At 38.2% G+C, this 18,339-nt stretch overlaps 1 non-coding gene across 1 annotated transcript; it reads right to left on the bottom strand.

The window, feature by feature from the left end:
* Nucleotides 1-1,823: 1,823 nt before the first annotated feature.
* Nucleotides 1,824-1,930, bottom strand: LOC121204417 (small nucleolar RNA R71). The gene has a single exon (XR_005899342.1). It is a non-coding gene; the product is annotated as a small nucleolar RNA R71 (small nucleolar RNA).
* Nucleotides 1,931-18,339: the final 16,409 nt, after the last annotated feature.

Below are 18,339 nucleotides of genomic sequence, written 5' to 3' on the forward strand. Positions count from 1 at the left end.
ACTTACAGGGGTACACTACACGCTTGTGCCTATTCAATAGCCTTAACCACGGGCTGGAGTAATTGCACATGGGCGTGTCACACGGACATGTCCTTGCCGAGCCCAAGTATAGTCCTATTAGAAAAAGGCCAATTTTTAGGGCTCTTAGGCATCCAAAAGCCTATTTAAACACCTGAGTAGGCACTTAAGAGGGGAGACGCAGAGTAGGAAGCAATGAATTACTCAATGAAAGCCAATTGATCCATCTCAGAAGCCAGATTCATCATCAAGACTGAATATCTCCCTTCAAGTTCCTTCAGGAGTTTTGGGTTTTCTTATGTTTTGTTATCTTTATGCTTTTGAGATGTTTTCGTTCATAAGTATTAACTAATCCCCCTAAATACCTAAGGGGAATGAAACCTAAGACGGATCTTGTTATTATTATCTGAATTGTATGATAAATATTTGACTTGTTCTTAATTATGTGTTCTTAATTCTTGTTTTGATATTCTAGGATATTGATTCAAGTTAAGCTCTTATTCAGAGGAGGAATAGACCCTGTCTAAGAGTAAATTTGTCATAATTAAGCGGAGTTGATTGCACGCCTAGAGATAGGGTGATAAAGTTTTGCCGGATTAGGGTGAAACCTAATAAGGGAATCCATAGATCGAGTTAATGCAATTCTAGGGTGTTAATTAGAACGAGATTTCAATTATTCAACCTAGGGTTAGATGTTATTAGTTTCGAGAGAGATAATAATATAACTTAAAGATTTCTACAGATCAACTCAAATGAATAAATCGTCTGACTCAGAGTCAAATAACAAGTGAAGTCTAGGTGGATTTTTCCTTAGGTATTGTCTTAATCAATCGAATTTTCCCAAATTTTCTTTCTGTGCATTCTTAGTTTAGTAATTAGTTTAGATAACCAAACCTCTTAATTTTTAGGCTAGATAATAAAAATGAAGTAAATACTAGTACTCGTGGTTCCTTTGGGTTCGACAATCCGTTCTTGCTGAACTATACTAATGTTCGATAGGTACACTTGCCTTAATTGTGATAATAAGTTTGTCTCAAGAACGATTCATTCATAAATCTTTAAAACCTGTCACGAATATCACGTACCAAGTTTTTGGCGTCGTTGCCGGGGAACTAAGATATTAGGAACACTCGATTTTATTACTTTAGCCATTTTACTTTTATTGCAATTTAAAATTTTATTTTCTTTTCTAATTCTTCAATTATTTTCTTCTGACAGGTTTTTCTAGTTTATGACCAGAAGAAACCCGTCAGGACCATTACTATTTTGATAGTGAGATCGATCGCACAGTTTGCAGAAACTGAAGAGAAATAAGGTGAAGCTTACGATACATAGAGGAAGAGCAAGAGGATGATACTTCAACCACAACTAATGAGATGGCTGAAAACCAAGAAAATCTGCTACCTCCTGCAATTGCTTTTAATCAGAATCCTGCTCCGCGCACTATGTATGATTATGCTAAACCTTCTTTAACAGGAACTGAATCAAACATAGTTAGACCTACTGTAGCTGCAAATACTTTTGAACTGAAACCTAACACAATTCAAATGATACAACAATTTGTTTAGTTTGATGGTTTGCAGGACAAAGTTCCCAACGCTCACTTGGCAAAATTTTTGGAACTATGTGATACATTTAAAATTAATGGCATTTTTGATAATGCCATTCATATTCGGTTATTCCCTTTTTCATTGAGAAACAAAGCTAAACAGTGGTTGAATTCGTTACCACGGGGGTCAATCACTACTTGGGAACAAATGACCGAAAACTTTTTATTGAAATATTTCCCGCAGGCTAAAACGGCTAAATTATGTAATGATATCTCTTCTTTTATGCAAATGGATTTAAAAACACTCTACGATGCATAGGAGAGATACAAGGACCTTTTGAGAAGATGCCCTCACCATGGGTTACCACTCTGGCTACAGGTTCAAATCTTTCATAATGGCCTGAATCCTTCGACTCAACAAATGGTTGACGCAGCTGCTAGCAGAACCATCAATAATAAGACACCTGAAGATGCCTATGAATTTATAAAGGAGATGTCATTGAGTAACTATCAGTGGCAAGTCTTGCGGACAAAGCCAACGAAAACAACCGATGTTTATAACCTCGATTCGGTTACCATGCTCTCTAATCAAGTAGAACTCTTGAATAAGAAAATTGATGGTTTTCTTAGTTCTTCACAGGTTCACCCATTAATGCAGTGCGAAGCAAGTGGAGGTGGATCAAGCAATTCAGAATACCCACCCTATGGCCACAACATGGAGAACGAGCAGTTAAATTACATGGGTAATAATCCTCGATCTCAAAATAATTCTTATAGTAATACTTTCAATGCAGGTTGGGGGAACCACCCAAATTTCTCATGGGGAGGCCAAGGGAATCAGAGACCACCACCTCCAGGCTTCCAACAACCACCCTACCAACAAGAGAAAAAGCTGAACCTTGAGGAGATGCTAACAAAATTCATCTCAGTGTCTGAAACTCGTTTTCAGAATATTGAGACAGCACTTAAAAATCAACAAGCGTCGATCCAAGGGCTCGAAACTCAGATAGGTCAGCTCGCTAAATTGATATCTGAATGACCACAAGGTAGCCTACCGAGTAACACTGAATCTAACCTAAGGGAGCAAATCAATGCAATTACCATTCAAGATGAGGAAGGGTTAGTTGCACTTAAACCAGAGCAGAGGCAGGAAACTGTGGTAAGTAAAGGTATGGATGAGGTAGACAACAATGACCAGAAAATGGTAAGTAAAGAGGACAAACCACGGGTGCCATACCCCAAAGCGATAAGGAAAGACCGTACAGATGAACAATTTGGTAAATTCCTTAAACTATTAAAGAAATTACATATTAACTTACCGTTTATCGAAGCTCTCTTGCAGATGCCAAACGTAGTCAAATTTTTAAGGGAGCTTCTAACAAACAAACGGAAGTTGGATGAGGCGTTGCATGTGGAGTTGAATGTAGTTTGCTCAACCATATTACAGAATAAGCTACCCAAAAAATTGAAAGATCCAGGGAGTTTTACGATTCCTTGTTTAATTTGTAGTTTAGATGTTCATAATGCATTGGCTGACTTAGGGGCAAGCATTAATGTTATGCCTTATAAAATATTTAAACAACTAGGTCTTGGGAAACCCAAACAAACTAGAATGAGCATTCAATTGGCTGATAAAACCATTAGATTTCCTAGGGGTGTCATTGAAGATGTTCTTGTTAAGATCGATAAATTTATATACCCAGTAGACTTTGTTGTTTTAGACATGGAAGAGGATAGTAACGCACCTTTGATTTTAGGATGACCCTTTTTAGCGACTGCTAGAACCATTATTGATGTTGGTACAGGTGAACTCACACTTCGTGTAGGAGACGAAACAATCACCCTTCAAACTCGTAATTTGAGTAACACATTAAAAATCGAAGGTGGTTGTATAAATCATTCTACTAGTATTGATCATGTGGTGAAACCCTTTATGCAGGAAATAGTTTTGAAGAACGTATATGAGTCGTGTTCAAACAACAATAAAGGACCTATCTATGAAGAATGAAGGCTACAAATCGAGGAGCTAGATGAATGGCGGACACAAAAATCGAGAACGCCCGATAAATTGAAACCGCGCTAGGACAAGCTCAATACCTCACCAAATCAACTTAAGGTTGGAGACAAAGTACTACTGGATGCAGTAGATCTTCGCATTGCCGCTCCTAAACCTAATGAAGAAATTCCTCTTACGGTACTCAGTACTTTCCCATATGGTACAGTCGAGGTAATTCATCCCAAATTCAACACATTTAAGGTAAATAATACCCGTCTTAAACCTTATGTTGATAAAGTTGATAGCAGGGATAAGGAGTGTAAACTCCTCGCACCACCTTGACCATGCAGAAGAGAGGAAAGTCCATCTTAAGACTATAAATAAGCGTTTCTCGAGAGGCAACCTGAGCACTAACGGTAATGATTTATTTAAGTTTTAGCTTTTAACATCTAACATACTAACCGAATCATGGAACGCAAGTTTTCTAAAGACCACACGGCCAGGCACACGGGCGTGTATTAGGCCGTGTGAAAACAGGGAAAATTTTTTTCCCCAACAAGGGAAGCGATAAGTCGCCACGCCAGTGCCTTGAAATTGTGGGTGAACCTGTCAAATTAGCACAGGCGTGCGACACGCCCGTGCCCATAACCCGTGGGCGAACCTATCAAATTAACACGGGCGTGGACCTATGTACACAGGAGTGGGAGAAGTGAACGAAGCAAGACACAGCCATGCGACACGGTCGTGTGCACCCACACGCTCCAAGAACAAGGGCATGGGCCGAATGTCAGATGCGCCCAAATTCAAAATTCACGAAACACATGGGCAAAAAAACACGACCGTGTGCCCAAAATCTATATAAACCCCTCATTAGTCATTATCTCCCTCCCCAAAAATCCCTAACCCTAGCCGCTGCAACTTCACACGCCCTACCTCCATGCTCGTGCGCCATCTACAACACCAATTCCGATGCCCCAAGCTCCTTCTGTTTGCATTTGTTTACTCTTTTCTCTCTATTTTTTCTTTAAATATGTTGCTTATTTCATGATTTCTCTGCTCTATTGAACTATTTTGAATGAATATTCATAGTTAGAATATTAAAATACTCATGCTTGTTTTATAAAAATTTTATCATTTTAGTTACTACATTATGCTATACTCTTTCATTTTTCCTTGTTTCCATGAAATTTATGCTTACCCACATGCATTCATTCATATTCTCGTAGCATTATTCCCATAATCCTATAACTTGATATATTTAGTTGTTTTAGTTTGTATCATCTAGTACGAAAATCTCATGAAATATTCATATTTAGTCTTGATTTTCCATACTATTCTTGGGCATATTGGTTAAACTTCGATTTTTGTTCACTGCAGATATACTATGTCATCCTCATGAGGAAAGAAACTGCTGTCCCCGCTTCGAAGAAGAGAAAAGGACCAGTGTCATCCTCAGGTCCTACCATGGAGATTAGGAACCCATTCATTCAGGTTCCCTTGGGACCCCAGGAGGAATTATATCAAATATTACGGGCCCGACCCCTAGGTGTAGGCCGCTGCATTGATTGGGCTGCACTAGCACAGATTTATTTGGCTGACACGGTTCGAGCCCTCCTAACGACTGACCCTGGGGGCTTTTCTTTGAGATCATCGAGCCGACGTATCTCGAGTTCACATTGAAACTCTGCTCGACGTTCCATCTTCAGACCATCATGACAAACTTCGACGATCTTGGAACGGTCCTGTTCTGCCTTGGTGGTCTAGTACGCCAGTTGAGCGTACCCGAGTTCAGGATTGCACTAGGGCTATACACGAAGGAGTTTATGGACGATAATGAACTCAACACCCTCCACCGCCACATCTACTACTCCCCCTCAAAATGTTGGAGGGACCTCGTCCTTGCCTCGGCCACCTACGATCCTAGCCGCTCCAAGGCATCGGTTCTTCCTCCATCCTTGAGGTATCTACACACCATCTTGGCTCACGCTCGGACAGGGAGATGAGAGAGCACCGGCGTCGTCACCACCCACGACGCCTATTTCTTATGGAGCATGGCGAATGGTCACGTCCTTGACATAGCTTACTTCATCGCCCTCGCTATCCGCCATCAGATGGAGCGACATAGGAGTGGGGTCATCTCTATTGGGCCCTATGTGACTCGACTGGCTCAGCACTTCGGGCTCCTCAACACAGCAACACAATCATCCTCCCTCACTCTCATCGGCCATATGTTCCCACAGGGCATCTTGAGGATGCTAAGTATGAGGATGATCGAGAAACGACGTGGCACCTACCTTCCTCAGTACCGCCTCGTCCAGTCCACCGAGGAAGAGGACCCAGAGGACATTACTGATGATGTCCCTCCACGTCATGAGGACCCACCGTCTTAGCCACCACCCATCCATCGTCCAGTTTATGCGGCAGCTTCATATTTTGACATCTCTGAACGCCTTTCACGATTTGAGCAGTAATATTTTCAGTGCTTTGATCACATTGATGCAACTTTACATTAGATTTGTTAGCACTTCCATATCTCATCACCACTACCACCTCGCGAACCATCCGGCGATGATGATGTTTAAAAACTTTTTATTTTTTTTATTTTTATTTTCACTTTTATCTTTATTTATCTTAATTAAGTACTTTTTATTTAATTTTCCTGTAATATTATTTTAATTTTAGTTTTCATGATTTTTATTGAATAATTTATAGTTTGGCTATTTCATTACGAGTAATTATGCTTCATTATATTCCCTAAAAAGTTCCTGATTCTATTATAATTATAAAGAGCCCCAACGCTCATCATCGCATAGGAACCAAAAACTCCACTGGGAAAGGTTATCCACGACTGCCATGTCCTGCTCGACCACGACCATAGCTACCATCAGATATAATATTCTTTTGGCGCAGGACTTATGGACTAATGAACCTCTACCACCACCAGAGTATCCTCCTCCACTCTCATCATTGCCTTGGCTGATTATTCTTCATAACTCCAATTCAAGGAGTCCATTCATCATTCAGGAAGTTTCACCTCTCTCCCTTTCTTATGATTATATATCTATACTTTTCAATATATCTATCTTTGTATATTGAGGACAATGTACATCTTAAGTGTGGGAGGTCTTTCATATCATCATTAGAAATCCCTGAATTTTATCTTATTATCACGTGAATCACTCATATCACTATTAGAATGAATTTTAATTAATTTATGATTTTTATTGATATGTCTTGAATTAAAACATAGGCAATTATGCATTGATTGTTTAAACTTTAAGACATTAGGGAATCAAGCATGATGAGTTGATTTTTGAAGAATTAAAAACTTTTAGGTTGTTTCCCTAAGTTTAGGTATTATCTTGAGTTGAAATTCACAAGTTTAAACATCAAAAAGCCATAATTTTTGTGAGATCTTGAGCCTTTAGAGCATATTTTATTCCTTTCATGCTCACTTTCATTATGAGTGCGTCAGTTTTGATTTGTTATTCTAGAACTTGCTTGATTATGCATGTCAAGACCACACCATTTGATTTGATATGTCAAGATGATAAAGACACTTAGGTTTAACCCACTCACTCCATAAAAGCCTACCTCCATAATTAACCCTTAGTGAACCCCTTTTGAACCTAACAAGCCATTAATTGATTTACCCTCAATATTAACCCATAACCCATTATTGTTGAAATCCCCTAATTTGATCCCTATTTTTGTCGAGATTTAATTTGAACAAATTGCTTAGTTATGTTTTGTTCTTCTAAATATTTGACTTTTTCTTAAAAAAAAACTTACATACATATTAGTAGTATTTCGTCATTTTTGAGCTTGAGTGTTAATTCCATATTCTAAGAAGAAGGTCACTTGTATTGAACTGATGGCTGATTCTAACATCTTCTTTTAGCTTGTGACCACACCCTCTAACCAAAGCCACGTTACAACCCTCTAAAAGACCTTTTTGATTGATGTATCAGCTCAATATATAGTGGTGGAGACTTGATTTTCAAGCAAGCCTATGGCAATAGCTTTTCATATTGACTAATAAGTGTTTAATTAATGTCCTTAAAACACCTTGAGTGAATTTAGTGAATCTTTAGTGAGGATGTTAAACTCTGTGATATTTTGATCAAAAGTAATCACTTAGATGAAGGGAGACACCTATGTTTTCATGATAAAAAGCTCAACTTGGAATGTTTGAAACTTTGATGTACTTTTGGTTGAATTTTAAAATGTATGAGTACTTATGGATTATTTTGAGATATTATTGATAGGGATTATAAATTGAGAAGAATTTATTTTGATTATGAGTTGAGGATTTTTGCTTGAGGACAAGCAAATGCTTAAGTGTGGGGGTATTTGATAAACTGTAATTTATACATATTTTTATCCCATGCTTAGCCCATTTATGAATGGTTTCTCTTTAGATTTGGTGAATTCGATGCTCCTAATCCTTTAATTTCATGTTTTATACCTAGGAGAGCATAGGAGAGTAAAAAGAGCGAGAAACGGGCCGAAAACGGAGAAAATAGACCCACGTGGGGAATCAACACGGCTTGGACTTCCTCACACGAGCATGTCACACGGCCATGTCCATTTGGTAGGGTTGAAGCAAGACTTACACTAGTAGACTACACGCCTATGCCTATTGAACAGCCTTGAGTACGGGCTGGAGTAATCGCACACGGGCGTGTCCCTACCGAGCCCAAGTATATTCTTATTAGAAAAAGGCCAATTTTTAGGGCTCTTAGGCATCTAAAAGCCTATTTAAACACCTAAGGAGGCACTTAGGAGGGGAGACGTAGAGTAGGAAGCAAGAAATTACTCAAGGAAAGTTGATTGATCATCTCAGAAGCTGGATTCATCATCAAGACCGAAGATCTCCCTTCAAGTTCCTTCAGGAGTTTTGGATTTTCTTATGTTTTGTTATCTTTATGCTTTTGAGATGTTTTCTTTCATAAATATGAACTAAACCCCCTAAATACCTAAGGGGAATGAAACCTAAGACAGATCTTGTTATTATTATCTAAATTGTATGATAAATATTTGACTTGTTCTTAATTATGTGTTCTTAATTCTTGTTTTGATATTCCAGGATATTGATTCAAGTTAAGCTCTTATACAGAAGAGGAATAGACCCTGTCTAAGAGTGAATTTGTCATAATTAAGCGGATTTGATTGCACGCCTAGAGATAGGGTGATAAGATTTTGCCAGATTAGGGTGAAACCTAATAAGGGAATCCATAGATCGAGTTAATGCAATTCTAGGGTGTTAATTAGAAAGAGATTTCAATTATTCAACCTAGGGTTAGACGTTATTAGTCTCGAGAGAGATAATAATATAACTTAGGGATTTCTACGGATCAAGTCAAATGAATAAATCGTCTGATTCAGAGTCAAATAGAAAGTGAAGTCTAGGTCAATTTTTCCTTAGGTATTGTCTTAATCAATCGAATTTTCCCAAAAGTATTTTCCCAAATTTTCTTTTTGTGCATTCTTAGGTTAGTATTAGTTTAGATAACCAAAACTCTTAATTTTTAGGCTAGATAATAAAAAAGGAAGTAAATACTAGTACTCGTGGTTCCTTTGGGTTCGACAATTCGATCTTCCTGAACTATACTACTGTTCGATAGGAACACTTGCCTTAATTGTGATAATAAGTTAGTCTTAAGAACAATTCATTCATAAATCTTTAAAACCTGTCACAAATATCACGTACCAAATTTGAATTGTAATTTTTCTTACACCCTTTTTTATTTTGTGTGACATGAGATAACGTGACGTGGATTGTGAAATATGATGTACTAATATGACATGTGACACATGCTAGAGAAAGTATTTGTGTAATATGTTAGTTGTGGGAATGATTTGCATGCTGGAATGACAGTGATTATGATATGCTAATAATGCAAACATGGAGTGAAAGTGTGCAAAAAGTCCGTGAGAAAATATGTGATTTAATTGTGAATATTTTGGGCTTGTGATCTTTGAGGCCATTAGATATAGTTGGCATACCATAGGATTGTGAGTATTCACTTATATGTTGTGTTTCTGGGGTGTTAAAGCTCGGGAAAAAATTGGGGAGATGAAAGAATGTGAACTCGACTCTATTCACTGGGATATGTTGGTGTGTTGACGAGTGTTAGCTATGTGCTACGCTTTTGGGATATGTTCAGCTTTACTATTCTTTTGGTGTGCTGGAGATCTATGTATCTGATGTGTGGTAATATAGTCCACTATTATGTTTTACAGCCTTAATGGTTCTCGACACTTTGATTCGACGTTTATTCCTTTGTTGATGTATATGAACCAACATCTCCATTTGTTTTCATTGATATTGCTTCATTTTCGGCCGACATGACATCTAAATTGTGAGCCATTTAGTAACAAATCTGAGCCAACCTGAAATTATTTTTCTAGGGTATTATTGCCTTGAGCTTCTGTAACAGCCCTTACCCGTGTCCAACGTCGGGACAGGGTTCAAGGCATTACCAGACTTAAACATGAACATTTATACAAAACTGTCCCTTCTAAGGGCATACGAGGCCTAAAACATACATTAAGGGTTGTTCAGGACTAAGCCGAGAACTTTTAGAAATTTGGGAAAACTTAGAAAATTTTCCTGATTTAGAGGGTCACATATTCGTGTGGGTAGGCCGTGTGGTCACACACGCTCGTGTGGCTTCGGACGCGCCCCTGTAACTCTTTGACTATGACTTCATCAACCAAATAAGGTCACATGGCCAAGTCACATGCCAGTGTGCCTAGGCCATGTGGCGAATTAAATTCCAAAAATTAAGTGCAGACTTCACATGGCCTGGGCACACCCCATGTCTTAAGGCTGTGTCCTTTATACGGTTGAGACACACGGACATGTCTTTACCCGTGTGTTTACTACTGGGCATTATATTTGGCATAATTAGGGTGTAGGGGACACACGGTCGGATCACTCGCCCATGGGGTAGATCGTGTGTCACACACGGCTAAGACACATGCCCGTGTGGACAATTTTTAGGCTATTTTCCAAGCCATTTGCCACCCTTAAATACTCACATACTCAATCCTACTTCATAGCATGCAACATGGCACATTTGGCTACACAAGCATTCATCATCATGATTAATCCATGTCTTTATAATGTGGACATATCACATACTCCAACCATCATACTTCCATATGACATTCCACACCAATTTCATATTATTTCATATTTATAATTCTTCTTTCAAGTTACTTAATTACACCATAAATATGGTCATGCCTATTGGTCCTTATTCATTCTTTTAATACATATGCCATTCATCTCACATATCATCCACAAGAAACCAAAACTACATCAAAACATAAACACATTTGAATGCATGCACCAATAATTAGGGTTACAACCCAAATAATCAATATGAGCCACCTCTCAAGGCTATACACAAAATAATCATAATACTTTCATGAGCCCACACATTTGGCTAATCAATATGACACATAACAAAAAGACCAAGTCCCTATACATGCCATACTCAATGATAAGACTAGCTATACCCAAATGTTCAATTGATAGTGTGATCGAGTCTCCGACGTCTCTCGATTCTCGAGCTAGCCTGGCAACACTATAAGAAAAGGAAAGGAAAGAGGGTAAGCATTGAAGCTTAGTAAGTTCACATACAAATAAAATGCAACTTATACAAGCAATAATCATACATTACTATCGGATACATCGGAATCTGGCACCTAAGTGCCTCATATGTAGCCAACACTACCTCATATCACATATCACATATCACATATCACATATCACATGTTGATCGCTTTCAAGCTACTCACGGGTTTGCTCACATAGGCTGTTAGGTATCCGCAACACATGCCAGACTACCCAGCCATCGGTAATATGCGCGAGACCAGTACTCTGACGCCAAAAAACGTGTCACATACATCATGAACTCAGACCATAACTCAATGAGTTCAGATGTCACATATGTCATGAACTCAGACCACAACTCAATGAGTTCAGATCACATAATTCCTAGTGACACGTCACTTGTATCCTAAATTATTCCTAAGGTTCAAATGGGATTCTTCGATACGACATTTCTGTCGAACTTGCTCGTAATGTCATTTTCAATGCTCATAGTACCAATCACATATTCATGGAATAATCAAAGTGTAATTAATGATATAATTTAGACAATGAACACATGATACAACAACATATCAAATATGTAAGTACTTATCATACATGCGATATTAAAGCATTTAGAGTATGGTACATGTTGCATTATTTGCAAATGAACTTACCTCGGTACAAAATGATAGAAACGAGCCTAATCTTCGTAAACTTTGTTTTTCCCCCGATCAAGACCTGAATCACGTTTTTCTTGATCTATAATGCCAAATGTAACTTGCTAAATACATACATTGGTCAAATCGACCCATAACACATACTTTGGTAAAATTACCATTTTACCCTAACTTTTCACTTATTTACAAATTGGTCTCTAGGTTGGTAAAATGAAATGCATGCATTTCTTTGGTTACCCAAGCCTAGCTGAACCTACACCATGTTCATATCAGCCCACATTTTCTTTTATTTCACAATTTTACTACTCATTTTTATACCTTTTTCAAACAAGTCCTTTTTAGGTGTTTTAACTAAAAATCACTTAGTAAAAGATGTTTATCACACATCAAACAGTCATATTCCTCCATTAAACACCGAAATACAACCATGTCACACATTGATCAATTTTCATGCATGAACCCTAGCTCAAAATAATGGTAGAAATAGCTAGATCGGTTGATGACAATTTCAAAAATGTAAAGAACATTAAAAACGAGACTAGGATGCACTTACTTTTGAGCTTGAAAAAACCCTAGCTATGGTGACCTTTGGAATTTCGGCACAAGCAAGAAGAAGATGGAAAAATTTTGCTTTCTTTTTCCCTTTTTATTCTTTTATTTACCAAATGACAGAAATGCCCTTAAGGCCTTTCTTTCAAAATTTTCCTATTCATGCTTATTTTTGGCCAAAATTTTAGAACTTGGTCAAGTTGCTATTTAAGGACCTCTAATTAACAATCTAATTCAATTTCATGCTTGAAGCTTCTAGAACACAAGTTTTACAACTTATTCAATTTAGTCCCTACAGTTAATTTAGACACTTTAGGCATAAAATTTCTTCCTGAAAATTTCACACAACTATGCAATCATATCATGGATCATCAAGTAATAATAAAATAATTATTTCTATTTTGAATTTATGGTCTCAAAACCACTATTCTGATTAGACCCTATTTCGAGATGTTACAACTCTCCCCCTTTTAGGGATTTTCGTCCCCGAAAATCTTATTGGTAAAAAGGTTTGGGTATTGTTTCCTCATGGCCTCTTCGAGCTCCCATGTAGCCTCTTCAACCCCATGTCTTTGCCATAACACTTTCACCAAGGCAGTGCTTTTGTTTCTTAATTGTTTAACTTCTCATGCCAAAATCTTAACCAGTTCCTCACCATAAGTCATATCCGGTCGAATTTCAACTTCTTTCGGTGAAATCATGTAACACACCAAACCCGACCTAGACGTTATGGCCGAATCTATGATGTCACATTGAAGTGTTTTTCCAAAACACTAATTGATGAAAAATCCATTCTAAATATCTTTAGGTTCTTAAATAAAAGGTTAAGAGGCCTAGTTCATTGTGAAAACTCAAGTAGTTTAAGCAAAACATTGGTCATACCAGTTTAATATCAAACTTTAAAACTGTGTTTGTCACGAAAGCTTTTAAAACGTGATGCATGAGTGTGATGTTTTCAAAAAACATTTGTCTGTATTTTCTTAAAAACCCGAGTCCTATTACTAACAGGTAAAATAAAATAAATAAACTCCCAAATTAAAATAAACTTTAAAAGGCCTTATTACACTATGAAAACCTAAGAATAAAATCTTAATCATAATCTATAATAAAATATTATGTCGAGTGGCCACCTCTGAGTCCTCTGTCCCCTCGATCCATCTAAGCCTGGGGATTTCCTGCACAGATAATAGATTGGTGAGTTTACGAAAACTCAGTGTGTGAAATTCCAAAATAGAACACAATCAGAGTAAAATCTACTCCTAAGCTCTTTTCAGTTTCAGTTAGAGGCTTTAGCCCCTTTTTTTCAATAACAGTCGCAGCCTGGGCCCGAGCCCATTTGAGTAATAGTGACAGTCTGGCCTGAGCCCATTTTAGTACAGTATGCAAACAAAGAATCCCACCCAATACATCCTCTACATACCATCTCCGTACTAGCCCTACACACCATGTGGGGATAAAATCGACCCACCCAACCTTACACACCAAGTCGTACCGATTTCGGTACTTAAACAGTATTTGTAGCAGAGCTGCCAGTAATAGGTTTATAACCTTTCAGTACACTTCCTCCAAAATTATATAAATATCCCTCCCCATGTAATGTACATAAAATCATACGTGTATGAAGTAAAGACATGCTAAAAAACGATCATACATAATACATGGGTATTTTAGTCAATTTACCTCATAGGGGTATAATGGTCATTTCATTAGTATAAGGTCTAAGTATACTTACTAACCCAACAGTAGGTCTACAGTCGTCTCAGGCTACCCGTGCAACCTTAGCAGTCAATCAGTGATCATAGGTCTATAGTACACATTGCGGGTGTAACATCCTGATTTTTGGGTTTTTTTGCGATTCTCGATATTTTGGAAAAGTTTTTTAAAATTTGGTATTTGGTTGTGGAATTCATAATTTGAGTAGGTAAATGGGCTTATGAAAGGCCCATGTGCTAGCCAAAACCCGGTGGAATTTTTGAATTTTGGACTTAAGAAGTTAGGGGCCTTGGATAGGTGGTCTTATTAAAATTTGTGGGTAAAATGTAACACAAAAGATCCTCTGGTAAAGTTGCTAAGTGACGCCACTAGGGAGCTATAAAGGTGGTGTGTAAGTGTTGGGGGAAAACCTGGGTTCGATTCCCTGTGATGGCAAAGGTAATGTTATTTTTTATGCTTGTGCATACTAGAGTTTAAAGCTAGATGGAACTCTGTGGGAGAGAGTTTGAAACAGTCAAATGCATGAATTAAGGAGGGATAAGGGGAGAGATTTTAGGGATTTGAGAGGAGGATAGAGCTTAGCCGAATTGAGGAGATTAGAGAGGGGATTTCGGCAGAGGGGTTTTAGTTAGGGATTTTCGGCAATAGAAATTAGGGTGTGCCGTTTTCTCTTTTTGGTGTAGTCTTTTTCTCTCTTTTCTTTTCCAGCTGAATCTACCTTCCTCCCATTCATCTTTTCTTCTTTTTCTTTTCCAAAACCAGCCCACTACTCCCCTTCGTTCACCTATTGTTTTTCTTACCACCACTACTGCCGAAATACTGCAAAAGTCGAAATCCGTGGAGACTAGGTGGTGCCGATTCTTTGTTGACCAGTAAACCTTTTCTTTTCACTTTTTAGTGGCAAATTCCCTTATCTTCTAGGCATAAACGGATTCAAGAAAAGAGACTGTGGTAAGTGCTCGAACTCTAAACGATTCCTATAGTAACTGTTGACAAAAGCCGAAACCCTTATAGTTTAGGAGATGGCCGAATGTGGGTATAGGCTCTATTGAGTTTTTCTTTTAATTTTTTTATGGTTTGTTTAGTGGAGGAGCAGCAAGGCATAGGGTCAACTTGGATTAGTTTGGATCATCGGAGTGGCTAGAGCTAATCATCAATTTCGGCAAAGGTAAGGTTCTGAAGGCCATTATGGAGGGTGGCTGAATGTGTAAGTGTTGAAATTAGATGGTTCTCGATTTGGTTCAATTATTGTGAGCTGATCTATTAACGGTTGACTATAGGAGAAATCGTGTAGGAGATCTCGTCGAGGAATATCGCAAAACAGGTGTGTAACGAACCCTTTTTCATAGCTTAAAACGATAAATGCCGAAAAGCCGAAATGCTGAAATTTTGGCATTTCGAGGACTTGTGAGCAAGAGAACGCTCATTGGTTAGTTAGATTCACTAAGTTGATGATCGGGATTGTTGGAACAAGTAAGAGCACGATTTTTGGCATGACGGTAAGCTGGACCTCGAGGGGCAGAAGTTGGGCCCAATGGGTTTTCAGGCCCATTTGGGTAAAATTGGTAGAAAATGAAAACCTGTTAACTTGCGCATTAAGACTGGTCACAACATTATGGAGTATAGGCTAAATGGGCCTAGATGACAAAATCGACTAAGTAGGGCCCATTAGGGGTTTTTTTGGCCCAATAACTTGGTTTCGCTAAAAATGGGCCAGAATCGCTGTTTAAAACATATGAATTGTTAGTAACTAATAATGAACATGGAAAACCCTAATATTTGGTAAAATTATGAAATTACTTTTATAATACGGAAATGACTGTTTTGCCCCTAGGTAAAAAAGACCATTATACCCCTAGGGTTTAATTATAAATTTGATACGTGGGACATGATATACATGATTGATATGATATGCACATGATATGTATGATATGCACATGATGTGTATGAAATGCACATGATGAATTCATAAATGCATTGGGTTGGGTTTTTATATGGATGAAGGAAGTGCAAAAGGGCTTCTGCCCCAGTTTAGTGAAAAGGGCTTATGCCCTAGTTTACCGAAAAGGGCTTATGCCCCTGTTTATTGAAAAGGGCTTTGCCCCAGTTTACCGAAAAGGGCTTTGCCCCAGTTATTAAAAGAGGCTAGGCCTCTAGATATATGATAAAGCAGCTATGCTGCCAGCAGTGTGTTGGTTGGGTAGGTTGAATCATTTCCCCACATGGTGTGTTGGTTGGTACGGGTGGAGAGTAGCGGATGGTAGGTCGAGTAGTCTCCCCAATTGGGCTTGCATTCATTCTTTCATTGACATTACTCGTGATAATGAAATAGGCCTACGGGCCATACCGTTTACAGTAAAGGCTTTGGCCCAGTGTTATGAAATATGAAATATGAAAAGGCTTCAGCCCAGTATATGTTTAGATTGGATGTGGGCTTAGGCCCAGCAGGCTGATATTGCTTTGGGCTCTTAAAGGGGCTTGTTACACATTGAGTTTCCAAACTCACCCCCTTTCCTTAACCTTGTAGGTGAGCCTTGATTTGGGGACTTGGAGCCGAAGGGGATTCAGAGTGGCCACGGTGATTGCCTTTGGACTTTTGAATAAGTGTTTGGTTTTCATTAAGTTTGCTTTATTTATTATTTATTTTTGGGTTGTAATAAGGCCATTTTGACTTGATTTTCTTTCTTTTCTGGGATTATTTTATTTTTAGTAACTTTAATCTGTTTGATAATAAATGGGCTAGACTTAGGACGTGTTTTCAAAATGATAATTGTTTTCAAAATAACACCATGCCACGATTATCCGATTGATCAAAGATTTCAACTTAAATAAATTACAACTCGATTTAACCAAGTGTGGCAATGGTTGTGGGCATGTCTAGGATTGGATCCATTCGAAGAGCTTGGTACTTAAGCAACCTTCATGGCTCACCTCCTCTGTTACGGATTCCTACCTGGTGCCCAGCTTCTATTCACTTTGTTAGCTTAACCAAAGTCATTTTTTAAAACACTAAAACAAAACATGGATTCTTATTTCAATGTGGCACGTCAGATTCAGCCATAACGTCTAGACCAGGTTTGGGGTGTTACATTTAAAGGTATCAGAGCCCAGTTGCAAAAACTCGGCTGTGGATCGGGTCCGAAAATTTTTTTGAAAAAAATAATTGTACCAAGAAGGGTATTTTTTTGAAATAGTTTTGAAAAGATCTTCTCAAAAATGTTTTATAAAGGTATACATGATAAAATGGTTTAAGTTTTTTGGTTTTTAAAAATGGATCTAAAATCGAGAATTTCAAAACAAAGATATTTTTTTTGCAAATTTTAAGAAAACCTATTTCCTATGATTAAATACATGGTTTGTAGTTTTTGGTTTGGAGAAAGAATTGGCGCACTGAATCCCCGGCACCAAGTCTGTAAGTATACTCTCTTTATGTTATATGATATTGATATGATGCTAAAAATAGAACTAAGACCCTACTATGAAACTTTAGATAAGGGTAGAACTGTAAAACAGTAGGAATGAAAACTGTAGCTAGGCTACGACGATGTGAAAACAATCCTTGAACTGTTATATTTCCATAAGACATCTCGTAATAAAAAATTGAACATTATATTAATATCATAAAATTCGTAATCAGATAAGTTGATATGAGTACAAGAGGAATTCGTGGACGAGGCTGCAGACGTGGTCGCGGAAGGGTGCAAGCTGAATCTTTATCCTCAGGGCATAGGCTAGCTGAGGAGGCATCTGTGCCACAGGCAACAAAGACTGGGTCTTATGATCGGGCTGCGGGGGATGATACTTTGTCCCAACCATGTTAAGGGTTTTAGAAAGAGTTGCTGGAGCTAGCACTGGGACAGTAAATAGGGGATCTATCTCTGAGCGACTTCGGGCTAACGGAGTAGAAGTTTTTAGGGGCGTATCTGGAGTAGACCCAAATGTGGCAGAGTATTGGCTAGAGGCAACAGAGTGGATTATGGACGATTTAGATTGCTTTGTGGAGTAAAAGTTGAAGGGGGCTATGTCACTGCTATGTGACGAGGCATACCGATGGTGGATCACCGTAAGGGAGAGTACCCCAATTGAGCGAGTAACTTGGGAATTGTTCAAAACTGCTTTTAAGGGAGGTATGTTGGAGCTAGTTATGTGGATGTCCGTCGAAAGGAATTTTTGAATTTGACTCAGGGTAACAAGACTGTCGCGGAGTATGAGGCGGAATTTTTGAGGC

Source organism: Gossypium hirsutum, chromosome A07, assembly GCF_007990345.1.
Source record: "Gossypium hirsutum isolate 1008001.06 chromosome A07, Gossypium_hirsutum_v2.1, whole genome shotgun sequence".
Classification (NCBI taxonomy): Eukaryota; Viridiplantae; Streptophyta; class Magnoliopsida; order Malvales; family Malvaceae; genus Gossypium; species Gossypium hirsutum.